Source organism: Lissotriton vulgaris, chromosome 5 (assembly GCF_964263255.1).
Source record: "Lissotriton vulgaris chromosome 5, aLisVul1.2, whole genome shotgun sequence".
Taxonomy (NCBI): Eukaryota; Metazoa; Chordata; class Amphibia; order Caudata; family Salamandridae; genus Lissotriton; species Lissotriton vulgaris.
Window position 1 is genome coordinate 1,586,087,091 of NC_141693.1, and position 27,728 is coordinate 1,586,114,818.

The 27,728-nt window shown below is 45.1% G+C and overlaps 1 protein-coding gene across 1 annotated transcript in view; it reads right to left on the bottom strand.

The window, feature by feature from the left end:
- The window catches only part of CARMIL3 (capping protein regulator and myosin 1 linker 3), a 1,161,278-nt gene that overhangs the window by 1,091,595 nt on the left and 41,955 nt on the right, over positions 1-27,728 (bottom strand). The window lies entirely within an intron of this gene.

Sequence of the window (27,728 nt, forward strand, 5' to 3'; positions counted from 1 at the left end):
CTCCGATCTGTCCAACTGGGCCTGAAATGCAAAATTAAAGTCACCCCCCCACACAATGTAAGTGGCATCCACAGCAAGGACATGACCCCACAAAGTGACAAAAAAGATTGGCGTATCAACATTAGGAGCATAGCAATTAACAAACAGTACAGTGTTCTGCCCAAGCCGTCCCCACAGTAGCACATAGCGCCCCTCAGGGTCACCCACAGATCCAAGTTCCTGAAATGCAAGCGATCTTTTAACAAGGATGACAACCCCACGAGCATAAGAAGAATAGGAAGCAAACCCCCTGGCCGCAGCCCACCTCCCGCCAAAAGTGGGGGAGGGAGCGGGGCGCAGGTGCGTCTCCTGAAGGAGAGCAACATGAATAGCATGCCTGTCCAAATACTGGATCACACTACGACACTTCCTGGCATCATTAAGTCCCCGTACATTCCAGGACAGAATCGAGATCTGATCTACAACAGCAGTCGACATCACCCAGATTCAGGGCCCCGCAGGACCCAATAAGCAAATACAGGGCATCCAACTACCAGCAACAGCCAGCGATAGGTCCACGCCCCAGGGCGCGGACCGATCCCCACATACACTCCACACACTCCCCAGCCATCTCCGAACCAACCAAACAAGAACACAACAACTCCCTCCCAACCAAACCATCCATGCAACAAGCACTCAGGACAGACTGCGCGCCGCACGCCGCCAAGCCATCCCACGCGACCCACAACTCGCACACGTGTCACGCTTGCAGAGCGCGCCCCGTCACGTGGCAGCCTAAAATGGCGGCCGATGCACTCGGGCCCATAATGGACGGGAGCACGGACCCCAGGACCAGTCCCGCCAGATAGAAAAGTGGAACAGCCTGGATAGCGGGCGCAACACCACTTCTGTGCACTCAAACAACAGCAGCAGCTCTCATAGCGATCCAGAAGTCCCGGGCAAACAAACATGGACAGCTTCATTCCCACCCCATCCACCCACCTGACACCACCCCAACTATCAGGCCAAACACACCCCCCCCCCCCCCCCCCGTCCCCCAAAACACTTCCAGTCAAACAACAAAGGACTAGAATCCAAACCAAAGGTACACATGGGGCACACCCTCCGGGGAACCTTCCAGAGGTGCACGACGCCACTCCCTCACGCCACGCCAGTGTCCGCGCCAACAAGTATCAGGCGGCCCCAGGCACAGCGCGGGGGGTGGGTGCCCAGAGCGCGACAGATATCACCATCCTGCGGTGCCATACCGACCCCTCCAAAATAGGAAGCAAAACGCACTCATTCATCACAATACAGACATGACCCACGCATCAGCAAAAAAACAAAAACGGACGATAGTTAGGCCTCAAATACGGAGAAGGAAGACAATAGGACTCAATACAAAAGATACACGTCCACAGTACTAAAAAAAAACAGGAAAAAGAGAGACAAAGTCCAAAGTCACCAGAATCAGGCGACCTCCTCCTCAGCCGCCGAATGTTCACCCTCCGGGTCTCGATCGGCACCCCGATCCGCAGCAGCTCGCTCGCGCTGGAGGCGCTTCGCAAAGTCCTCAGCATGCTGTGGGTTGGTGAAAAAATGTTGTTTAGCCTGATGCGTCACTCTGAGTTTAGCCGGATAAAGCAAGGCGTAGTCCACTTGGAGGTCCCGAAGCTTCTTTTTCACCCCCAAGAACTTACGACGCTGGTCCTGCACCATCGGCGTGAAGTCGGGGTACATGGTGAAAGACACCCCTTCGAAGGAGAGGGCCCTGTTAGTGCGGGCCGCCTGAAGAGCAGCATCTCGGTCACGATAATTCAAAAGGCGCGCAATGATGGGGCGCGGTGCAGCCCCAGAGGCCGGGCGAGGTCCCAGTGTCCGATGCGCTCTCTCAACGATGAACTGGGACGAGAACACTTCCGTCCCAATGGCGCCCACCAGTAGCCTCTCCACATATGTCTCCATTTTGCCCACATTCGTGGACTCCGGGACACCTACAATGCGCACGTTGTTGCGCCTACTCCTCGCTTCCAACTCCTCATTCTTAGCGGCAATGACACGCAAGATATTGTCCATTCTCGCCAGTTGGGTGGTATGGGTGGCCGCTGTGTCGTCATGGTCCGAAATGCGCTGTTCCGCCGCCGTCAAGCGCTCCTCATGCACGTCCAATTTCTGGACGACCGCATCCATGCGCGACGATATCTTGTCCACTTTGTCCACTATAGTAGCGAACCCCTGCCTCATCTCCTGCATCATTTGGGTAAAGTCCGGTGGTGGTGGGTGCGGGACACTCTCAGCGACATTCGGGGGGGGGGACCGCGAAGTCCCAGCTTCCTGGAGCAAGCGCGTCCCACGCCTAGCCCCTCCAGAGTCAAAGGACAGTTTGGACTGTTTAGTGTCCGGCTTCCCCATAACGGTGGTGCAGTGGGGGACCGAGGCAGATAGGAATCAGGATACAGGTCGGACAAGGGATACGGCCAAGAAGAAAGCAACTCGAATCGCGGGGGCACGAGCAGGCCAGCACGCCCCGCCACTCCCAACGACGAGAAATGGCCGTCTTCGCTGCCAGCTCAAGGGGGCAAGCCCTCAGAGCCCAAATAAAAGATCTGGGCAGGCAGATGGAAAAGCCGAGAGAAAAGTCCGACAACAAGGAAGAGCCAAGCGGCTTGCCCGGCCAGCGAACGGGCCTGGTGGAGAGGGGCGGAGCTAGGCCTACACCCCACGTGCAGAGCCCCGGACTGGCATGAACAATGACGCCGGGCAAGAGGGCATTAGACTTCCAGAGCGCGAGTCGGGGAAACTTGGGATCCTCGTAACTTCGGCCAGCAACCTTCGAATGGCTCAGGAGTTGGACCGTGGGTGGACAGTCGATATCCCAATAGATCCGTGGGGTCAGTTCAGGGCGCAGCGATGGTAATCAGGATCCCTAGACGGATAATAGCTCCGGGCAGCGGGAGCCTCACGACAGTGCGGCCATTCCGCAGTGCGCCCTCTAGCGCCCCCCCCTTTTACAATACAATTGTTGCAACCCAACTGCCTTTACATTGCATGCCATTACAATGCATGTCTCTACAACGCATGCCATTATAACGCATACCATTATATCACAAGCCATTACAACTCATTATATGGTAAGTAATGGAGATTTTAGTTTTAGGGTTGGTATGGAGTTCGGGGTACATGGGAATAGTCATTTCTACTCCTACACTAGCCAACTCTTTCCCTATTGTTGTACTCACTGAAGAGGGAATAGTAATTTTTACCCCTACACTATCTAATACTTACTCTACTTTTGCCCTAAAAGAATTATGTGTTTCAGTGGTATGCGTTGTAAAAGTATGCGTTGTAATAGAATTCGTTGTAATGGTAGTTTTAAAAAATGTGTTGTAATGGTATGTATTGTAAAATCATTCAATGTAATGGTACTTTCAATGTAAAAACTGCGTTGTAAAAGCATGTGTTGTAATTGTTTGTGTTGTAATGCCATATATTCCAGAGATAGGCATATCCTAGGTTACCTGATACAAGACACGACCCTTATTGAACCTTGGAGATTGCACCACCTGCAGGATAAGGACGACACACTTACCTCCTGCCCACAAAGTAGACAAACTCGGATTCAGAATTTTGTGATAACCAAGTAGCTAACATGCTACCTAGCGAGGGCATCAAAAGTACAGAGCGCGGTTTCAGACCATTACTTTATTTACATTCAGTTAGAACTTGAGTTCGCTGTGCCTCTGGAGGTCCCTGGCGCATGAAATGTCTCGAAATATACAGGCCCAGAGGCTGAAGATCACCTGTGATCGCACCGGAGGATGCTCCTGGCGGACAATGGGGATTCAGTGTCCTCGGCACTAGTCCAATAGGGCGCAGGTGAAGCATGTATACGCGGGATCCTAATGAGAGAGGTCCCCATAGGAAAAAAATAAAATCATAACCGTGCTCAAAGGGTACGTCTGGAATGAGAGGTTCAATTATCGTAGTAGGCGAAGCGAAGTACTAAATTACTCAGGCGCACACTGACTTGGCAACACTGCGCCAGGCTAAATCTGATTTAAACTACTTACACATGATCCGAGATGGAGAAATCGATCAGTGGGGAAGGCGAGTCAGTTGCTACTTTTGTAGCTACGTAAAGCAGAGTCCAATCGAGCGATCCTGGCCATTCATAGTTGTGCAGGATCTTACACACATGATGACACCACTGACGAGTGTAGGACTTTTCCTCTGGTGATTGTGATGGGAGAAGAATGACAAGATCAGGGGGTGATGATACCGGCTGGCGAGAACAAAGTGTTTTATTACAGACTCATTCTGTTAACGCAGTCCCATCCTGACCGGCTTAGACTCCTTTGCTGCCTTTTGGGGTATATAATCAACTGGATGAAATATGAGGCACTGCCTCTAACCAGGAGCATAACCAGGGCATCATAGGGGACCTGCCCTTCAAAAGCCTGCACAGCAAATTAGAGTACTTAAGAATGCTCATCAATCGACGCCTCAGATATATGATCCAATACAATATAACAACCTCTTTGTTACATTCAATAAAATGAAACTTTCAACTGTGGTCAAAGTTAAATATTTCCCTGTGGGGTAAAGTCCAAATCATCAAAATTAATGCAGCCCCTACATTGAATTATCTATTGGGAATGCTGCCACTCCTCTATCCAAAACCTACTCTAATTAATATAGATTAAGAAATTCTTAAATGTGTTTGGGGTGGAGAGAAAGCCCGACTGAATGGATCCAAATTGTACACAAACCTATCTAAAGGTGGGCTTTGCTTGCCTCACATGGAGAAACACCGGCGTTCTCACCTACTGGCCCACTTTATCCACATGTTGAGAGCTCACATAACCACCGCAATATGAACATCAATCGAAAAACATATTACAAAATACTCTACATCCCATACACGCAAAGGGACAACCCTCAACCCAATCACAGCTTCCTCCAAATACATCTGGTGTTGGGCCCGCAAAATGCTGAAGGTGCACAAGACTACTGACCCAGCGGAACCTTCTAACAACTGTGTAGTAAACCTGTACTCCTTCCAACATGGCTACCTGCGGACATTAGACCTTCCTCTATGTTCCTCTGGCCACCTGCGGTCATTAGACCATTCTCTATGTCCCTACCTACTAAGCCTCCCAGAATGCCTGTGTACAATCAATGTTGTACTTGAATGTTCCACACTTGTCAGTTGATGGTCTGGTCAGCTGGCGAGGTGTGTTGCTCTGCTGTAACTTGATAAACCTAACTTGTAACTACTATGAAGTGTCCTGCTGCATACATGAACAACTTCACAACAAACTGCTACCAACATCACATAGGTTCTCCGATGGATCTTGTGTTGAGCTATAAGGGACTAGAACATTCGGGGGCTGAACAATTATCCTATGAGGACCTGGAATAGATAATTATTTTTTCAACCTGAAGTTTCACCATAACTTAACACATTTATCAGCCATGAATATAGATTTCCAGAGACAAAGAATATCCCCAAAAAAATGAGACAGAATCGATATACGTAATTTAGTAAAAACATTTATCTAATACAGTAAAATCAAAAACACATTAAAGATCAGATTTAATGACAAGTAAAGACTGCAAAGGAAACCACACAGTACATGAAATTTCAGGTTCAGTTATGTTCATAGAAACCGATCAATGTTGTCTCAGGTTCTGTCCTCAAGAAATCAGTTTGTTGTCCATTATGCAGCTTCGATTGCCACATCAGGAGTCAGAATAACTCCTCAGCTGAGAAATGTTACCTCTCTGCACCCACTTGCCAGCAGGCAATAGCACAGGATAAGGTCTCAGTTCGCTTAATGTTCAGTTTGTTACAGTCTATGTCACTCAGAAAGAGAGATTGGGGCAAAGTAAAGGAAAACTTGCGATAAGCAACATGCTTGGATCAAAGAAAAATCCAACAGAATGTCACACAAGGAAAAATCGGTAACTTACTGTTACAACGCAACTTTTACGTCGTAATGCTGTTACAACGCAGCTTTTACAACGCTGGTTCCATTACATCGGATGCTATTACAACGCAGGATATTACATAGCAGATGCTATTACAACGCATACCATTACATCGTAAGTATTGGTAAGTACATAATTTTTTTTAAATTTTATTTAACCCCTTCCATGCTGGTGACGAACCCCAGCCGTCACGCTCTGCGGCGCTCGTGTGCTGATGACGGCTGGGGTTCGTCACGGCCCGCCCTGTTCTTTTGTTTACCGCACAGCGGCGGAAACGCCCCAGCATGGAAGGGGTTAATATTATTTAATTAATTTAATTAATATTAATTATAAATAAATATATTTATTTATGTTTTTTAATATTATAAATTAAATATATTAATTTAAGTAATTTTTAAAATAAGTATGAGTATAGGAGTATATGTTTTGGGGTACTGAGGTATATGTTTTGGGGTGTTTGGGTATTTTTAGGTTTTAGGGCTGGGTTTGGGTTTTGGGGTACAGAGGTGTTTTTAGGTTTTAGGTCAGGGGTTGGGTTTTGGGGTACAGGGGTGTTTTTAGGTTTTAGGGCAGGGTTTGGGTTTTGGGGTACAAGGGTGTTTTTAGGTTTTAGGGCAGGGTTTGGGTTTTGGGGTACAGGGGTGTTTTTAGGTTTTAGGGCAGGGTTTGGGTTTTGGGGTACAGGGGTGTTTTTAGGTTTCAGGTTTGGGTTTTGGGATACAGGGGTATTTTTAGGTTTTAGGGCAGGGTTTGGGTTTTGGGGTACAGGGGTGTTTTTAGGTTTTAGGGCAGGGTTTGAGTTTTGGGGTACAGGGGTTACCTATACTTACGATGTAATGGTATGCGTTGTAATAGCATCTGCTATGTAATATCCTGCGTTGTAATGGCATCCGATGTAATGGAACCTGCGTTGTAAAAGTTGCGATGTTACAGCATGCGTTGTAAAATAACGCGTTGTAACATCATAGATCCGGAAAAATCAAACAGCCAGCCTGTCAGCCCCTAACTCTTCCTCAATTTGGGCAATTATACTCCAATACATCCAGGTTTACAACCCTTAAAGTATCAATTACATCAGTCTATAGGGGTTTCAATGGTCGCTCACGATGGGCTGTTATGCGGTGATCAGTAAAATATACAAATCCAGAAGAATTAAGTAATCCATTTCTTATATTTTCTTTAGGATCATTATATTACTTTAAGTTTGTGTCTAGTAACATCCTTGGAAGTAGTTGGTGCATTTTGTCCTCTGTCATCAGTACGTTCCAAGGGGCTTTTCGACTGGGATGCAACATAGCTGTTACAATTCAATAGAACGTGCTCCTTATGAAAAATGAGTCTATTGTAAACAAGAATACAGATGGAAACCTTACAGAAAGTTCTCATAGGGCTGGTGTCAGTTCCACATGACTAAACATTAGCTAAGATAAGAAATCCTTTGAGACCTAAGAAGAAAACAGCTAAATCACGAAATAATACAGCAAGCAATGCAGGGACAGGAACTGCAGGCAGTGCAGGGATAGGTACTGCAGGCAGCGCTGGGACGGGGGTGCAGGCACAGTACCTTAGGCTGAGGTTCAAGCAAAAGAGAGGGGCAGGACCTGCATGCAGTGCAGTGCCAGGAACAGCAGGCAATGCAAGGGGAGGGACAGCAGGCAGTGCAGGGACAGGGACTGCAGGTAAGGCAGGAACGGCAGGCAGCGCAGGGTCAGGGGCAGCAGGCAGTGCAGGGATAGGACCTGCAGGCAGCGCAGGGACACGGACTGCAGGTAGCGTAGGGACAGTAGGCAGTGCAGAGACAGCAGGCGGCATAGGGGAGGGAAAGCAGGCAGCAAAGGGACAGGAACTGCAGGCAGCGTAGGGACTGGAGGGGGCAGGCCCAGTCCCTTAAGCTGGGGGTTAAGCTTAAGGGAGATGGGAGGGATCTGAACGAGTCCCCTGATGCGGGAGGCGCGCCGGGTATTAAATGCGCTTGGGCAGGAAAAGCAAAGGGCGAATAACTCCAAGCAGCGGAGGCAGTTGGGATGTGTAGGCTGGAGGGAGGAATCTGAAAAAGCAGATGGCAAGCACATGCTTCCTTGTTGGGAGTGGCCCTAAGAAGTCAACAGCCACGCTGCACTACGACTTTCCTGGAAAAGGGGACATCTATAGGAGATGAAGCCTATCTCCTTGACTGTCTGTTTGACACTGATGACATCTCCGTAGAGCGTCTGTCACTATCTGGTCCAGTATTGGGAACAATACACTTTGTAGTAAGTCTCTTTTCTTGCTATGATTTATTCTTACCTTTAAGCACTGGGACAATGACGGTCTTCAGAGAGCTGGCTGGATCAGAATTCTTCTATCCCACCAGAGGATGCCGCAGGCCCTCAATGACAGTTCATCCAGACCGAGTCTGAAAGCATTATCTTCTTTGGCATTTACAATGGTAGGGAGAAAGTTGTCGTTAAAATGTCTACACAGTATTGTCTACTCTTTTTTTTTTTTTTACTTCTGACAGCGCATCTGCTCAAGTGACTTCCTGAATGGTCCCAATAGGCAAAGATGATGGCATTGCTTGATCAGATTCCTAATCTAAAATCAGATTTCCTCTTTAGGAAATCGTTCAAGGCCCTTCTTTTCTCTCTGTTCCCATAGGTTTTTTGCTTTCTTTTCACTAGGTATTTTTTTTTCAGTGCTTTAGAAATATTGGTCATCATCAGTGGCAAATTGTATGTACTCTTCTGCAGTTGAGTTTTGTGTTAGTTGAGGATTACAAGCCAGCAGGGTTCCTGTTTTCCCTGGTTTTTGTATGAGTGTGTAAGTGTAGTCTTAAAACAGAATTCCCAAGTGCTCAATTTGAAATGGCATCTTGGGTTAACAAATATTTTCAGTAATGCCCGATGGTCTAGTGATTTAATAAACTTTTTTCTATTTATGAACAGAAGATAGTGTTCAATTGCCCATTCCCTTTATCAGTTTGGGAGTATGCTCTCTCTGTGTCAGAAAAGCTTTGACTGGAATACGATAAAATGTGTCGCTGGTCTTCCCCTTGTCAAGGGTCTGCTAAGGTGATCCCTCGGCCAATTGTACTTTCTCCTATGGTGAGCTCATTCGACAGCTGTGGGTCACAATATGCCATATTTTCCACATTGCAGCCCTTTGCTTTAATTTCACAGAACGCATGTTCATGCTCTTGGTCCAGTCAAATGTTTCCCGTTGCTTTCAGATCTCCAAGGGCATCGCAGTCTGTAGCATAGCCCTGTATCCATCAGGAACAGTAGCTACCCATTCCTAAAAAAGGATCACACATCACTAACATACTACAGGGGTGGGAGTCTCATTGAGTGCTTTGATTTTGTAGGGGTCTATACTCGTGCCTTTGTGTCAAGTTTGCACTAAACTCGAGTACAAGAGGCAATGTTTTTTTCTGTCTCTTGTCGTCACCACCAATGTCTGCAAACACTAAGAGGGAAGGCAAGTGGCAGAAGTAGGGAAAGAGGAATTGCATTAGAGATAAAAACAGAGATACATGACTCTACACTCTGCTTCAGCTCTTCTGGGGTCAAGGTTCCCTTTAGTAACTTGCCACTGGAACACTGAACATAACTTGTAATTGTAAAGTCATACACCTTACCAATACCTCTGTTAAGAAAATATGATTTGATAAACAACTGGAATTTCCTGGAACCAAAGCACAAAAAAAGCAAAAATCCTGCTAAATATGTATACACTTGCACATCTCTTGGTGTTCAGATTCACTACCTAAAGCTACGTCACTTTACACCCCTTTGTGGAAGATGTGCATAGTTTTATATGGCTTCTTAATTGCAGGGAAAATAAGGATCATCATTACCATCCCATGGTTCCCTACACGTAGCAATATATACAAAGTAAAATCTAATATTGTCTACACTACTTTGATTAACATTTTTATTATTATTTGTATTATTATTATTATTATTATTATTATTATTATTATGTACATGTTAAATGCCCTTTAATAAGTTATGTTCCATCATAGTAATTTTCAGCAGAACATACCACCTAGCTGTTCATGTAAGTGTGAAGTATGCTTTTCTATAAACCAAAATGTATGCAATCCAATCTTTTAGGAATTAGATGTCTTGACTTTTAAAAACCAACATCCATGGATCCAGCTGCAGGAACACTGTAGCACATTTACCTGACAAGGAAACTAGCACCACAAGGAAACAAATTATACCTGGAAATCCAAGTTGGCCACCGTCTTCTAGACATGCAAGAGTCCTTGCTCTTCTGGAAAACATAGCTCACTGACAGTGTTCTACCGTGCAGCATGATCCCAATGCATCAGATTGGGATCACAATTTGGCCCGGGCACTGACGAAAAAAGTGGGCCACATTCGTGGGGCATGGCCCACATTAACAGGGTGTGGCCCACATTTGCGGGCGTGCCCTTTTATGAAACACACAAGGAATGTAAGTGGGAGGATATTGTTCTTGGGAAGGACATAGGGCCAAGGTGACAATGTCCTAAAAGCTGAGCAACTGAAAAACAGCAAGGCCCCTTTCTATTACAAAATGATTTCCCAGCCCTCCAGCGCAGGAGCACCTGAAAAACAGCGAGGCCACGTTCGACTACAAATGTATTCCCTAGCCCTACAGCCCAGGAGCATCGGAAAACAGCGAGGCCCCTTTCTACTGCAAAACTATTCCCCAGCCCTCCAGCGCAGGAGCACCTGAAGAACAGCGAGGCCCCTTTCTACTACAATATAATACCCCATACCTCCAGCGCAGGAGCACCTGTAAAACAGTGAGGCCCCTTTCTCTTAAAATATCATCCCCCAGCCCTCCTGCCCAGGAGCACCTGAAAAACAGCGAGGCCACAGCTATTTGTAAATTACTGAGCCCTTCCCAGCCCTTCACTGCCTCAGGGCAATGGCTTGGCAGGAAAGGGGATAAAGCAAAAAACACAGCTTCTGGCCAATCGATGGGGGTGGAGGGGAGGCTAAGGGGAAGATGGCGGGAGTTCCCAACATCACCAGGCCCCCACAGCGAGACCCATTCTTCCTCACACACTATGCCCTGAATGAGAAGGGCTGTGGGTGAGGTGTTAATGCAAACACTGTTTCTGGGCTGCATGAGCCCCAGGGGTGCCGAGGTGACAATGGCTCAAAGGCCTGAGCAACACCTGGCCCCAGGGAGGCGGATTCTGGCACACAATCACCCCAGGCGTCCACAATGAAGTGATCTGTGAAAGGTGCACATTGACATACATCCAGGACTCACGGAAGGCATCTGCTGCATGTAGATAAAACTCATCACTAGTATGCACTTAGAAGAATACTGTGAAATGAACATACAATAAACTTCACATGCGTACATGGAGGGGTTCTATGATGTGTGCACACTGGTCATCGCCCAGGTGCATATAGAAGCTGCCTGTAAAAAGAAAAGCTGTTCACATGAGTACAATAAATTTGAAAAGTTCTGGCTTACATCTCCAGTTGCCAATTAGAATACATGTGCTCGGGTCTTCTTGAATATAGAAGCCCTGCGATTGGCTTCAGGCCACTATACTTCACTCTTATCACCACAGCGCTGCATATTTATTTTTCTGTAGCGCTCACATGAAGCCTTAAAGAGATTTGCTGCAAAGCTATGAAGTGGGGCCGCCATTGAAAACAAATGGAGAGATGCAGGTGACTGACAAGAAGCTGGCCCATGTGGGGGGGTGGGGGCTTACTCCGAGTCACTGCTGACTCTTCCAGAAGGGGGCGCTGATGTCAAAGTTTGTGTGGGGACAGTCTCTTTAAGGACGCCTGTCTTTGGTTTATTTTCACGGCTGACAGAAATGTTGGAGTCCCCGCACGTGGGCTCAAGAAAGGGTTACAAAGGTGTGCTTTGCAGAGCCCCCTGCAGATTGAGATGGGGTCCCGAGTCTCACATGTCTCACAGACACCATCAGCGTGATTGCTTGGCAGAGCAGGGGGTCAAGGGGAGGCCGCAGCTGATCATCGCTGAACGGCCACCCAGCAAAGCTGCTTTCCTCTCTCCCTGTCAGTGCTCTCTGTGGACTGGGAAAGGGGAAAAATAAACCGGCCCACAGAGGGAACTGAGACACCAGCCCTTCGGCCCATTCCCGAGTGCCCGTAGTGCCAATCCGCCCCTGGACTCCAGTAATCACCCACAATGACTGCCAGCCTTAATTTAGCTGAAAGACACTCAGCATGACTTGCTTCAAGGGTTTACACTCACTTGAGAAAGTCTTGACAAAAGGTGGCACCTCTAGCCTCATTTCCTAACACTTTGTCTGAGAAGAAATGCCCATTAAACTTCAGATGGTGTCTGTGGAATTTGCATTTTTCGTGCACTGAGTGTCAAATTTGCTCTGGGAGAGCTTGACATAGGCTATTGTCACTGTCATGTAGTGCACTGATGAGCCTCCTGATGGCTTCTCAGCACATCTCTGCCGCCAAAAAAAAACCCAGAGCTCAGTTGCTTGTATTAAATTACTGTCCAAGGAGAATAGTAAAGCCGCAATGTATCGAGAGTCTTTGGCAGAGTTCAAATTTATTGTGGCCTTTGGTAATGTGCAGCTTCAAGAAAACCCTAGTCCCTTTTAACAAGTGTGATTGTGTCACTTATGTGGAGCCCAGGGTGAAGTTCTCATTCTATGGCCTTTCTAGGTAAACTCATGTCCACACAGAGACACACCGTTCCTTCAGTTTTGCACTTGAGCACTACCACCACTGGAGATACTCTTAGAATTGTCCTTTGAGATTCTTTAAAGATATTGGCTGCAAGTTGTTCCTCTTACACAAGCTTCTGAAGGCGAAACTGTATTTCACATGGTGCAAGGCCACTGGTCTTATTATGTCATCCATATGTAATCTGACCTCAAAGTTCTTCATCTTCCCAGTACTGTGAATAGTTTTGATCATTATCTCAACATCTTCTACCACATATAGAACCGCAACTAATCTCAATTGCTCAGCAGTTTGACGAGTCATACTGTTTAGCATGTATGATTTTTTTTTTATTTACTGGTATTACATCACTATAAACGCAATAAATCGAAGAGCTGCCTGCTCAGTGCCCATGCCGAAGCCTCCCCACGCCCTGTTGTTGCCTTCTTGCTCTTCACAGGGAGTGCTTTTGGGTGTCCAGTTGGAGGTCTTATTTGCAATCCCTGGAGGACAAGATAGCACTGACTGGACTATATGACATCTAGCTCCACCTCCACTAATCAAGTTAACTCTGAAACTACCACAGGAGGGGACCCATCAACCACGAGCTGTTCAAATAAGCCTTCACCTGAAATGCCTTAAATGCCAATTATCTCCTTTGGCAAAAGTCTCATTACGTTACGGCTGCCAGTACCAGCAATACAGTGCAGATTGTTAAACATTCTAAGCAACCCAATAAAAGCTCTTTCAACAGACAGTTAGATCTAATGGCCACTAACGAGTCATTGCCCTGACTCTGTAATAGGCAACGTTTTATATATAAAAATAAGCGCCTGGGTGCGAATAAAAGGCAACAACAAGCTTCTCAACTGAGAAATGATGCGATGGCGAACACTGCAGCCATGAAAAACATACACGCGAAATGATGAATCCTGAAAGATCATTGTTAGGGAATATGGTTTCCATGGGTTACCCACTGGATGCCTTCCTGCGCAAGCCCTCCTCCCGGGGAAGCCCTGTAATTAGATTTCATCTGCGGCGCTTAATGACATCGTGCAGGACCACGCTGGGAGGGGGAGGTCTTGGGCACACTGCGCCCTTTTCTGCCAGTCTCCCAAATACACTGTTCAGCAGCACGCATGACCATACCGCACAATGCCCGAGCTGAAGGGCGCCGAAGCACCAGACCTGCACAGATGGAGCAGGTTTTAAAAGAAGCAGGCTTGAAATATTAATGAGAGCAGAGTGGCGATACCTCCCTATCTGAGGTCTTTCTACAGAACATTTCCACATTATCAGCAATTCTTTATATGGTTCTAACATTTTCCGTGGCGCCTGACATAAAAGGGAGGCGCGTGAGCTTGAAGAGACAGTATCAGATATTGCACAATGCAGTGTGAGCTGCCCTTGGGGACACGGATGTTCCAAGCAGTCTCGCTGCTGAGGGGCAACGCCGTGCAGCTGCTGACACGGCCCCGAGGTTTGGTTTCCCAGAAGCCTCTCTGCTCGCCATCTGCTGCTTTGTCATCTGCCCTTTGTGCATTTCTGGGCTTCATGTGCGCATATTTTTAGGTCTGGCCTTTGAGACACCTTTAGCTGTCTCGCCAGACTATTGCTTTAAAATATGTCTATATGTATAATATACATACATGTAGAGGTTATTTGGTCAGCAATCTTCATCCTTTGGTCTGTTTAGTTGTGATGGATTCTTTGTTTCTGCCCACCACAGCATACAGTATGGAGACATGGGACAGCCAACTTTAGCTACTAGCTCCAATCACTGAGTGACGCCATTTTGCCTGTACTGGCGCCTAAAAAGTAAGCCTGGGTAGAGTTCATGGAGTTCTGCTACACGGAACTCCACGAAGTGCAAAAAAACCTCTGCACGCTACACGGAGCTACGCAAGCGGCCGAGAGATTTAGGATAATGCTGTTCGCTGTATTTTTCAGCGCCCAGTGTTTGTCTGCTCTGTGACATTATCGCAAAGGGCACCATGCAAAGCACAAGTGGCCACTGCTTCCTTTCGGCCGCTCAAGTAGATTTTCTACTCAAGCAACAGCTTTCTCAACGCTAACAGACAGTTTCTCAACGCGAGCAGTCGCGAGCATACGCGGGCAGTCGCATTGAGACATCTGACCGCCCGCGTTGAGAAATCTCGTTGGGAGGTTGATTTTCCTCGCTCGAACTCGCCAACTTGACATTGACGAGCACGAATGAGGATAAATCTCACCGGGAGGTGGATTTTCCTTGCTCGCCACCTTGATGTTGACAAGAGCGAGCGAGGAAAAAACTCTGCTCTGCTGAGCAGAGTTTTTCGGACATCCACAGGCTCCGCATAACACAGAGTGGAGAAAACTCCGCAAATTACGCGAGCAGGTCCCAGTTCATCGCCCAGGCTTACTAAAAAGAAAAGTTTAGTATTAAGGCGAGATTGTGAATCTCTCTTTACGCTTGTTCTTTAAATTACTTGCACACTAGCTGAATGTGTGGGTCTCGCACCCTGCACCTTCAATGGAGGTGGCATCTCTATACTGCTGCTTCCAAAAGTCATGCCGGCTGTGGCACCCCCCACTCTCCCCACTTAGTACGTGAGTGTTTACGAAGCTCAGCACAGGAGAGCTAGGCTCTGGGAAGCTCGGGTCTCACTGTCACATGCTTGCAAGTGAAAGCTGCTGCTGTGATGTTATCCGCTCCGAGGATCCGGTGGGTACATATATGCGGCACTTTGCTGCTCTTGTCTTTTCACTTTTGGTTTCCTTAAACCGAAATTCAATACCTTCTGTGGTAACTGGACTGCATTGCATGTGTTTATTGATGCAGTGTGTATCCAATGACTGACTGTGATTTAATCTTTTTGTAAAGTGTGTGTTGAAGTCATACACCCGAGTCCTAAAATCTGCTCAATACACCAGCAAACATAACTTTAATGTTTTGAAGCTCCTTGCCTTCAAATTCATTTTTTAAACACGTCACCTGCGTTACACAGAGGCAGCGTTCATCATAAGCCGGATATATTTTTTAAGATGGGCAAGCTTGAATTTCACAGTAGGTGAATGAATTGAATACATATATCATGATACAATAATTGTATTGCCTTTGGCGTTTTCCCCTACACTTACTGGTTTGCTTATTTCCATCTCCCTAAGCAGTATGTGTTCTATCCAAAAAGGGGTACAAGGGAACAAGCAGCGTGCTTAGACTGAAAAAAGTGAACTATCAATGCGTGAAAGAGATATAATTTGTTGAGGTGGGGGTGCTCTGAAATAAAGTCCAATCAGCCTCTCTTTATGGAGCAGAAATATGGGGGCCTCATTGCGAAAACAATTGTGAACTGGGAGAAAATAATTTAATTCGGAAATTATTAGGCATCCCTACTAGAACACCTCTAATTCCAGTGGTCATGGATCTCAATATTAAACGGACTGACCACCATGCACTATTAAGACCTTTTATTTTGGGTGAGGATATGGTCAACACCAGAGCTCTTACATTACAGAGAGGGGCTAGAAGAGATTATGAAGATTGATCAATGTAAGGACATCCCTTGGTTCAAACTTGTGGCAGCATGGTTGACGAAGTTGGGTTTATCCCATTACTGGGAGGATCCTCTTCAACTGACTCGGGCCTGTAAGTAACAATTAAAACCATCTTTCTGGGCCTACATTAATGATAGTGTGCTACATGGTTCTTCCCTGGGGTCTCTAACATTAAGATTTTTAGCTTTCAAAGACGTAGCGCAGTTCAAAGCCTTTTTAGATGAGGTGCGTCCCCAGCTAGCGAAATCCCTGTTTTTGACATTTAGATACGGGGTTCTGCAGACAAATGTTAATAAATCGAGATGGGGCAAAAATCATGATGACAATAGTTGCGATTGGTGCACTTTATGTAGAAAAGAGGCACAGGAAAATTACCTACATATATTGTTTTTCTGTCCTGCATATGATATTGCTAGGAAAAAATGAATAAGACCACTCTTAAAAACTTGAATATTAGGCATCGTAGCGAGGCTGAACGTATATTGAAGACAGACACGTCACAAATAGTCGTCTTCAGTATAATTAGGTTCCCATTTAATGTATATCTTATAAGGAACAAAGTGGGACTGAAACTTTAGTCACTAGGGGGCTAGTGACCTTAAATTGTTAAAGTTCCCTGCACTTGCACTTTAGCAAAAGAGGCTGCCTGATTGAGGAATTGTGTTCTCTTCTATTGGCAATAATATTGCTCTGTCAGCTATTTGCTAATTAAAAAATTACCAAAACACTCAGTATAAAAAATTTATGTTTGGACAAAATTATGATTTTGTATGTTTTTTCTTTTAAATGCCTAGCTTTTATATGGTTTTTAAAATATTTATTGATGTAGTTAGGTTTTATTGGCGTATTTGAATTGGATCATGTAAACTGCAATGGATTTAAATTGCCCCAGCATGTTGCTCTGAAACTATTGGATTTATCATGAATATATTTTTATTGTAAATGTTTTACTTGTACCTTTTATGGTTGGAATTAACCGAAATAAAGATTTGAATTGAATTGAAATTGATTTGAATACATATATCATGATACAATAATTGTGTTGCCTTAGGCGTTTTCCCCTACACTTACTGGTTTGCTTATTTCCATCTCACCAAGCAGTATGTGTTCTATCCAAAAAGGGGTACAAGGAAACAAGCAGCGTGCTTAGTCTGAAAAAGTGAACTATCAAAGCGTGAAAGAAATAGAATTTGTTGAGGTGGGGGTGCTTTGAAATAATTGTCCAATACGGCATTTCTGCTCATGCCTCCTTTGCCCCTGTATGAAAGCAGGCTGTAACAGTGGAAACTTTATTCTGGTCTATGAACCAGAGGCACATGGGTACCAGGCAAGCAAAATAAAAGTAATGCCGTCCCAGCTCAAATATTAAGATCCAGTGGGTGCTGTGGGGTGCAGGTATTTATTCTTCAAGATTATTCACGTTTCTAAAAGGTAAAGTCTTTTATATAGTGTCACCAAGGAGAAAACGACAAGCTGCTTTTATTGTGGAGTGGTGTGGCTCACTGGTTAGAGGCGGCAGACCCGGAAGCAGACCCGGAAGCAGAGAACGGCCCGGGACCAGGGTTCAATTCCCGACGCGGCAGGGTCGTGGACCAGGGTCAATGGACTCGATAATTCTCGCCTCAGTGCCTACTCTAACCAGGGATCACACTTGGCAACTCTGGGCATTAAGCTTGCCTCATCTCTACAACGGCCCCCCACAGACGCCGGGGATGCCTGGTTTCACCTTGGAGATACCCAGTTATGTTATGTTATGTTATGTTATGTTATGTTATGTTATTAAAAATTTATAAAGCGCACATACGCCCGAGGGCTTCTTGGCGCTGGAAAGATAAAAAACATAACAGAGGGTGAGTCTGCCGGGAGCGTTATTTCAAGTAGGCTTTTGTGAAGAGGTGAGTCTTGAATGCCTTTCTGAAGGCAAGGAGGTCTTTACTCTGTCTGAGGGCTAGTGGCAGAGAATTCCATAGGGTAGCTGCTAGGAAGTGGAAGCCGCTGCCGCCTTGTCGTTTTTTCTTAAAGCGAGGTACTTCAAGAAGGTCTTTGTGGGCTGATCTTAGGTTCCGTGAGGGAACGTATCTTCCGATCAGCTGTCTGATGAATAGAGGTCCCTTGCCTTGCAGAGCCTTAAAGATGATGCATCCGGCTTTGAATTCGGCTCTTTGAGCCACGGGTAGCCAGTGCAGGCTCTCTAGGCCTGGTTTGATCGATTCCCATTTGGGTACTTTGCAGATCAGCCTGGCGGCCTGATTCTGTAAGTACTGCAGTCTTCTGAGTTGTCCTACGGGTAGGCCAAGGTATAGGCTGTTTGAGAAGTCGATGTGGGAGAGGACTAGGGCCATGACCACCTGAATTAAGGCGGAGGGAGTGAGGAAATGGGCGATTTTCCTAATTTTCCTCAATTGGAAAAATCCAGAAGAAACCACGGTTCCAATTTGGGATCTTAGCGAGAGGTCCTCATTGATGGTTATCCCCAGACTTTTTACAGTCAGAGATTTCTTAGGGGGGAGGCCCATATCAGTAGGCCAGAAGTTAGGGCTCCAACTGATTTCGCTCTTGCCGGGCAGGATCAACTCAGTTTTCCCTGGGTTTAATTTAAGGTGATTTGAGGACATCCAACTCTGGATTAGAGTCATAGTGGCTTGGAAGTCCTCCACCGCAAGGGACCATCTCACAGGGAAAGCCAGGACGGGTTCCCCAGCGGTCTTCAGCGCCAGGACACCCCGAGATGGGGTAAGAGTGCGCTTTACAAGTATCATCATTATTATTATTATTATTATTTATTGCAGTCTTGGCATAGTGCCGTTACCTTACCAGTTTTCTTGGCGACTCCACACACTTAGGAAACCCCAGTGGCTGAACATTACATGTAATCATGACATAAACTGACTATGAGTAACTATTAACAATGATAACAGAACAGATAATAGTGTTAAGGCTGTATCGATGACTACTGCAGTAGTCTGTTATGTGTATTTTACACCCAATATTTAATATTGATCTTGAATATGGAATTAAAATGTGAATTTTTAGTCTGGACCTCAGAATTGATGCCTGTTAAATTTTTATACGGCCCATATATTCTACAGAGCTGCCGTTTGTACTGTGCATCAGTGGATTTACGTTTGGAAGAAGTGTTATTAAAATATGAGTGACTTTTGAATTTCAAACTAGGTGATAACGTTACCCTATTTAATGCTGCGCGATTATCACCCTTTGAAGAATGAAAAGCTTAGCTATGTTGGGATGTAAACTTGTGACTCCTCACCACAAATCTCAGCGAGATTTCATATCTGTTAGGCTGGTATAATTTAGAAAAATAATACGTCCGTACAGTGATAACATAAGAGGCTTAGGTTCAGCCTTCTTGCCTATTGGTTTGTTGGAGATTTACATAACGGAAGACTGTCAGTGCCTTTAGCAATGTTCCATCGCTTTTATGCCAAATGTTTTCTATTTCTTCCTCAACCTCTACTATACACCTCCAGTCATCACTCTTTTTTGTTGGCTTTCCCTTTCCTGTATTGTGGCCTTCTCTTGCATTTTTCAAATTAGCATATCATGGTTATTTCTTACTATCTTGGCTTTCTTATTATAGTTTCTGTTTCTGTGCTCCTCATGGTTTTTGTTGTTGTTTTTTTTAACCGGGATTTCTGTTTCTTTCTGTGTCGCATTTTAATTTACTTATATCTCTTATTATTGTTTGTGTACTTCTCTGTAGTCTCCCACTTCTCCCTTGCCTTTGCTACCTTTTTACTCATTTCTCTATGATACATTTATTGCACAGCTCATTTACCGGAATGAAGGGATTACTCATGATAGCCTCACTCATGAGCAAGAGCCCAACCAGCTTAGTAGGACTTTCCACTTGCATACTTCTGTGTATGTATGTAACGGCACTGTGCATGCTTTTCTGTTTCAGAATGTGTTGTATGTGTATGTGAGAGATTGGTAATGTGAACATCTCCATGTGAAACACTGCATGCTTTTAAAGTGCTTTCCATGTGTGCAATTGTGTATAACAAAAGCGGGCAGATGTATCAGCTTTGCCAATGCTTGTTTTTGCCTGGCGGCATCGGCGAAACAAGTGTGCTATGGAGGAGGGCAAGCCAGAGAATTCATCAAAAGAGCCAAACGATAGTTGAATCAGAGGTCTGTCTTGGCTCTAAAAGCCAAAACCCGAGTCAGTCTAGCAGATGTAAATCATGCAACAAAATGTTTTGTAAACCAGTGAAAAATATATTACTGTAAATATTGTCATGTAAAATTATATCAAAACACTTAAAAAATGAAATAACATTTTCGAACATCTGTTTTTTATTTGGAGTCTCCGCAAAAAAATCAGTATATTTCAATAGCCAACAGTTCTTTGCAAGCTGGGATATTCAATCCCATATTTACAATTCAAAAATGAAAATTTACGAGTAACAGTATACTAAGAGCTGTTAGCTCACATGGGTCCAATGGTAGGCAGCATTAGTGAGCGATAGCTTATCAAAAGCAAGCATTTGCAATGCAATGGGTCTCGCATAAGTAAAGTTTGAGATATTGGTATTGTAAATGACATATTTTTTATTCATGTGTTGGTTTTGAAAATAGCGAAATTAATAGCTTTGTCATTTACAATGCCAATAGTTATAACTTTTGCAAATATGACACCTATAGCATTTGTAATGCAATATGTGTTGTATTTACGTGACTTAGATGTATCGATATTACAAATAACAATGGTTTTGAATTTTTTTTATAATTAATTCTTAAATAAAAGCTATTGTAATTTATAATGGCAATAGCTTAAACTTTTGTAAATAACTTTTTTTTATATTTTATTTTTAATTTTTGACGTTTTTACCAAGAATACCAAAACATGTTACATTGCACATATTTCAAGTACACATTATTATACAAACATAAAAGAAATCAAGTAATATATAGTGGTATAAACAGGTGATCTATTTCCTAAAATATATATCCATCCATTCTTCAATTTCACTGATAAAGAACTCTCCCCTCGCCTGCCCTAGTTTTCCAAAGCTCTATAGGGCTCCATATCCTTTCACCCAGTGTTCTTGCCTTTTTACCTTTCCTATCATATATAGCTTTCTCCATATTGTATGTAGATAGTAGCCTTGCTATCCACATCTGAAACGTGGGAGGCATCCTATCAAGCAACGTTTTAGCTATACCAATCCTATATACTGCCATTGCCATAATTAGAAATTCAGTGGGCAGACCATCCATTCCTACACTCACCCCAAGAATTATGAGTTCATCTGTCATTTTAGTCTTAATCCCCAGGGATCTCTCAAGAAATTCCTCGATTGCCACTATCACTGTAAGCAATTGTGGGCATTGCGCAAACATATGTACAATATCTGCATTGCTTGCATTGCACAGCGGGCACGTTATTCCGGTGGTCCCCCCCCCCCCCCCATTGTGCAATTCTGGCAGGTGTATGGTATAATGAATATACAGTTTTATAATGCTGTGCTTGTAATGTCGCTGAGAACAAGACTGTCCGGCCTAGATCTAAAGAAGCCTGTAACCCCTCAGGGGGCGAACTCACTTTTTCCATTCATTTACTAGCATATTTGCCCCTATCATCACCTTTTAGTGCGTAAAGTTCTGCATACAGCTGTCTTATTGTGCACTGGCTGCTACGTTCTATATATTCCATTATCCTACTCTGGCTGAATCCTAAGCGGCCTCCTTGTTTATTCTGAAAATAACTCCTTACTTGCAAGTATTTAAAAAAATTACTTCCCGGTATCTCAAATTTACTTTGAATCTCCTGGAATTGTAAAATCCCGCCGTCAACTAGAATATCACCATTCACCACATTAATCTGTCCTATGCACTCCATTTCAAAATGGCCACTCTAATTCCTCATTATTTTCACTGAACCTCAGTCCTTCTTCTGTCTCCACGCCCACCCCTCAGTCCTTCCTCCCTGTCCATGCCAATCCTTGCCTACAACAGGGCTTCCCAAGATGGCTGCCACCCTCTATCCTGAAGCCGGACCAGCCATCGAGCTCCTGATCTTGAAGTAAGTTAGTTTCTATTCCAGGAACTAGTGACCATTTCCAGCTCACCTCAATTGGAAATCTAGTTACAACACAATTTTTTTTCCAAAAACCCTCTTTTTCAGACTGTGCGATTGCGCATTTGTAAAGAATCCCTATCTCGACTATCCAAGTGGACTCCTGAACTAGTACGGGCAGCTTTCCCGCTTTTCATCCCACGGATTAGCGACAAGCCTCGTCACAATGGCTTGAGTGATAGTAATTCTGTGTTCCCTTTGCCTTTAGATCCCTATCATCTGGCTAACCGCCCCTTGTGACCCCGAGCTATCGCGCCCGCTTCTGATCCAACTTGCAGGTATCCTCTCACAAGCCCGTGGGCCCGTTGGACCTTCACGTCTTACACTAGATTGCATCCGCATTTAAATTAATGCATGACCAACCCAGATGTGGTCTCTCAGCAGCCGTACAATAAAAAAATCACTGCGCCATCCTCCCTTTCACTTTATCACATGTATTCTGTATAGATTGATCGGCAAAGAGTGGTCGCACCTCTTTGACCACGCACAAAAGGCACTCAGTCACTCCAAACCTTCCTCCCCCACTCGTTGTTCCACACATCTCGCCGATTTTAAACTCACAACAGTCACATTATTACATGCCTAACAGTATTCATGTTTACCAATTCATGTTCCTTTTTGTTTCTTTCCCAATTTCTCCCCTGTGTCATGTAATTGTACAGTAATGAGATTTAGGCATAGTGCAATTTTAAATTCATAGACAACAATGAAATATTATGTTGTCCTGCGGATGATGCCCAATATCTAGTGGTGGCATCGAAACGTCATCGGCACCAAAAAAAAACATATGCAATATGACTATGCAATATTGTAATGTGCAATGGTGTATAAGAAAATGATCTAAGTCTGTTAAAACTTTCAAATAGGAGTGTACAGACGTATTTCACTTTGCCCTTTGGCCATTCTGTGCGTCGTTTTGTTGTCTCACTGTTTCGTGGTTGACGGCTGCGCTCACTTGTCATTGAATGTTTCTAACAATTTAATTTTATATATATTTGCAAAATAAATTCTTGTCCGGCTGGACAAAAGACATACTACCTATTTAGTGTATGATTATTGTATATAAGTAATGCTTCCTCTGAAAATAGGGACCATTGTTTTCTATAACAAAGTGTCAGGAGAACATACCCAGCACATCAGAGACATTTGTTAGGGATGCTTATTTAAACAGAACAAACCAAGCAGAGCAGATTGCCCACCATGCATTTTTGCTTCAAGTTCTTTGGCAAATAAAAGGGGGATTTAGAGGGCGGTTTGACAAAGGGATGAACAAAGCAAGATCTCACCTGCACAACAGGATTGAGAGACGAGCCTCCATATTTTAAACTGCCACCTTATTGGGGATTGATTTGCTTTGATTCTACTCACATATTTGCTGCCATCAATCTTCAAAATTAAATGCCAATGCTTAGAAGGATACTGGAATATTCAGAAATACTTGTAAAGGCTAATTTGCAAAGGAAACATGTTTTAATTACATGTGTACACCCAGACAGCCCCACAGACAGCAACACAACAGACCCTCCGCACACCATCGACCAAATCCCCTTGCTAGCCTGGACCAGCGTGAGCGTCGATGACACCATCAAGACACATGACACAGATGGACATTGTTCCCCTGGCTCCCGTATTGCAGATTGATGCACCGTGAGGCCACCCCGCCCAAAGTGAAGACTAACCGGTATCCCAAGTGGTCCCCTAATATCTACTGTGATGTGCGGACCCTATCATTATACAACAAAAGAAGTCTTCACAGGCGGGCGCCAACCACTCGACCACCCTCACCTCTAAGGGTACCCTGAATCGCCGATCAGGGCGGTTGTTAAATTGTTATAATTAATCTGGCAGGAAAATGCTGTTAATATGTCAGTCCTGATGATGGTCCCATATAATTGAGCATAAGGGATCGAAACGTCGACTATGTACAGTGCTTTCACGACTTAACTATTATGTTGAATCTTGTTGTGTCTGGCACTTATTTGGCATAACTTTAATTTGACACTGATTGAAAAGTGGCCACAATATGCTCATTTTTTGCCTGTAAAACTCTTCTTAATTGTTGTTTGTTTTTTCCCCAATACGGTACAGGATTGTGCCTTATTATCACTTATCCATTTTCTTTACACTGTTGAAAATAAATATCCTGTCCGGCTGGGCAGTGATTAAATATAGTCTCCTATTATTGCCTATATTTTATTCTTTTGTTTGATTTTGAAAAGCTAAGTACCTTTGTCTTCAATAGCAGTACTCACCCACGGTCCTCAGCAAACTGTTTGGGTTCCCTTGTTGTATAAAAAAACCATCAAGACCATGAGCACAATCCACTCCGGCTCACCGTCAGATCCAGTCCCGCACCACATCTTCAACAAAGCAAGCAGCTCCATTGCACCCCACCTACGCAACATCATCAATCTCTCCCTCGAGACCGCGACCTTCCCAGAGAGCAGGAAACACGCCGAGATCAACGCCCTTCTCAAAAAACCCAAGGCAGACCCAAGAGACCTCAAGAACTTCCGACCCATCGTTCTGCTCTCCTTCCCGGCAACGATCATCGAGAAAATTGTTAACAGACAGCTAACCTGAACCTCTAAGAGAACAGAATCCTGGATCCTTCCCAGTCAGGGTTCTGCAGCAACCACAGCACCGAGACCGCCCTCAGGACCCTGCTAGACAACGGGGAGACTGCAGCACTCATCCTCCTAGACCTCTCTGCCGCCTTCGACACCGTCTGCCACTGCACACTACGCGCACGCCTCCACGCCGCAGGGATCCGAGACAAGGCTTTGGAATGGACCACCTCCGTTCCTCTCCGGCAGAACCCAGAGCGTCCGCCTCCCTCCGTTCTGTTCCAAAGCCTCCGAGATCATCTGCGGCGTACCTCAAGGATCCTCCCTCAGCCCAACAATGTTCAATATTTACATGGCCCCGCTCGCACACGTCGCCTGACAGCACGACCTCAACATAATCTCCTACGTCGATGACACTCAACTGATCCTCTACCTCACCAAGGACCCCATCCCCGCCAAAGCCAACCTCCATGAAGGAATGAAGGCGGTTGCTGACTAAATGAAGGTCAGCCGTCTGAAGCTGAACTCGGACAAGACGGAGTGCCTCATCCTCGGCTCCACCCCATCAGCCTGGGACGACTCCTAGAGGCCAACGTTACTGGGGGCAGCCCCGACCCCACCGAACACGCACGCAAATTGGGAATCATCCTCGACTTAACGCTCTCAATGACCTCATCCTCGACTTAACGCTCTCAATGACCAAGCAAGTCAACACCGTCTCCTCCTCATGCTTCAATACGCTCCGTATGCTCCGCAAGATCTACAGATGGATCCCGACTGATACAAGAAAGACAGTCACCCAGGCCCTCGCCAACAGCAGACTCGACTATGGAAATGTCCTCTACGCGGGAGCCCCGACCAAGCTCATCAATCGACTACAATGCATCCAAAACGCCTCGGTACGACGATCCTCGATGTACCACGACACGGCCACATCACCCCCCACCTCAGAAACCTACACTGGCTCCCCGTCAACAAGAGGATATCTTAAAGCTTCTCATCCACGCACACAAGGCACTCCACAACACCGGCCCAGCCTACCTCAACAGACGGCTCTCCTTCTACACCTCCAACCGCCAGCTACGCTCCGCTGACCTCTCACTCACCACCGTCCCCGCATCCGAGGAACAACCACCGAAAACCTTCTCCCACGTCGCCGCCAAGACATGGAACACCCTCCAACTGAGCCTACGACAGACCCAAGACCTGCTGACCTTCAGGAAGATACTAAAGACCTGGCTGTTCGATCAGTAGCGGCCCCCCCCTCCCCCCCCCAAGCACCTTGAGACCCTTGCAGGTATGTAGTGCGCTTAACAAATGACTGATTGATTGATTGTGTACTAGAAAATCGTTGCCTTGATGTAGCCCTCTCTTTTCATACACTCGCCTACCCCAGTAAAAGTGTCATTGTGATAAAGTTACCTCTGCTACTTTTAAGTCGGAGAAAGTGAAACACAACATCTTCCTGTTTAAGTAATTATCAGCAGTTTTTCAAAAGAAGTTGTTTGATAGCCTTTAAAATCACAAAACACTTCAAATACCTGTGGAAGGAAAACACATCAAAATCTTCTATCTAGCTTGCGTAATGTAATCTGGTGCTCATGTAATGCACTCCAATTTCCTTGGCCTGGTTCGTGATATATAAAACTGCAAAATATATATATACATGGAGTCCAAAATGCACCACAGGACCTTGTTTTAACACAAAAGTGGATACAAGGCCATACCCCATGCTCGTCTGCAGAAGGGGGTTTCTCAAATGTTCTGAAATTAATGGCATCAACATCAAGATTTTTCAGAAACCTTGTAATTTTAGTAAACGGATGGCACAGGCCAGCACCCCTCTCTGAAAAGTGTTACAGCTCCACACTCCAATGCAGTTCATGATATAACACTTTTCTGGGCAGGTCAATATCTTGGACACCATTCATTATTAAAGGGTGTGGTCAAGGGTGTGACGTTTACAAACAATTGCTGTTGTTGTTATGAAATCACCCTGCCTCATGTGCAGTAAAGTTAGTGGGTCGTAAATACTTGCCGTTCTAAAAATAGGGTTGAGGTCGTAAAAGGTTTGGGAACCACTGCTATAGCTAATTGTTTGTTTAAACTCTTTCAAGGTTATCTAGAGTGGCTGCAGCAACTCCTGCACCCTAGTTACAGCGCCACTGCGAGATATATCTCATTCACTGGTAGCTTCAGGTGAGAAAACCAATCCTCCCACTGTGAGAGGACACTAGACTGCAGTCCTTGCAGACAGGAAGGCAAAATGCCACAAAACGGTTGTAACTACCATAACCCTAACTTTTCAGTAGAGGAACACATCACCAGAAAATCAAAACTACTGATGCTCCACCCCTCGTCCTGGTCCCCCACCCACCGAATGCAGCAATTAAGCTTGGCATCATCATCATCCAGAGGACACAACTAGTGCCGCCTGTCACTGCAGGAGTAGATTATTGTATTCACTTGTATGAGAGGGGGCACATCAAGTAAAGGCCACTACTCCAATGCTCGCCTACAGGTGGACACATCAGTGCTCAGGGCATCCCATCTACTCCTTAACCCCCTTCTTCCCCACCCCACAATATAATCCCCTCTAGGACTATACAGCAAGATGTGCACTAGGTTTATTTCGGTCCAAGAATCAACAGAGGTCCTAGGACGGAGCTTATTAGTAAACATGTGATGCAGTAAGCGCTTGGCCCTTAAACAGTAAGCCAAAGGATTATCTTTAATCTGACTCATTTTCTTATTTTTTACTCACTATCACCACTTAACTTCATATACAGAAGTGACTTCTTGTGAAGCTTTTAAAGCTGCTGTTTGGCCATAGGCTTCAATATCCTTCTCTATGGGGTAAAACCCCCTTGAAATGTGAAGTGGTTTTTGGAAAATCGAGTGGCA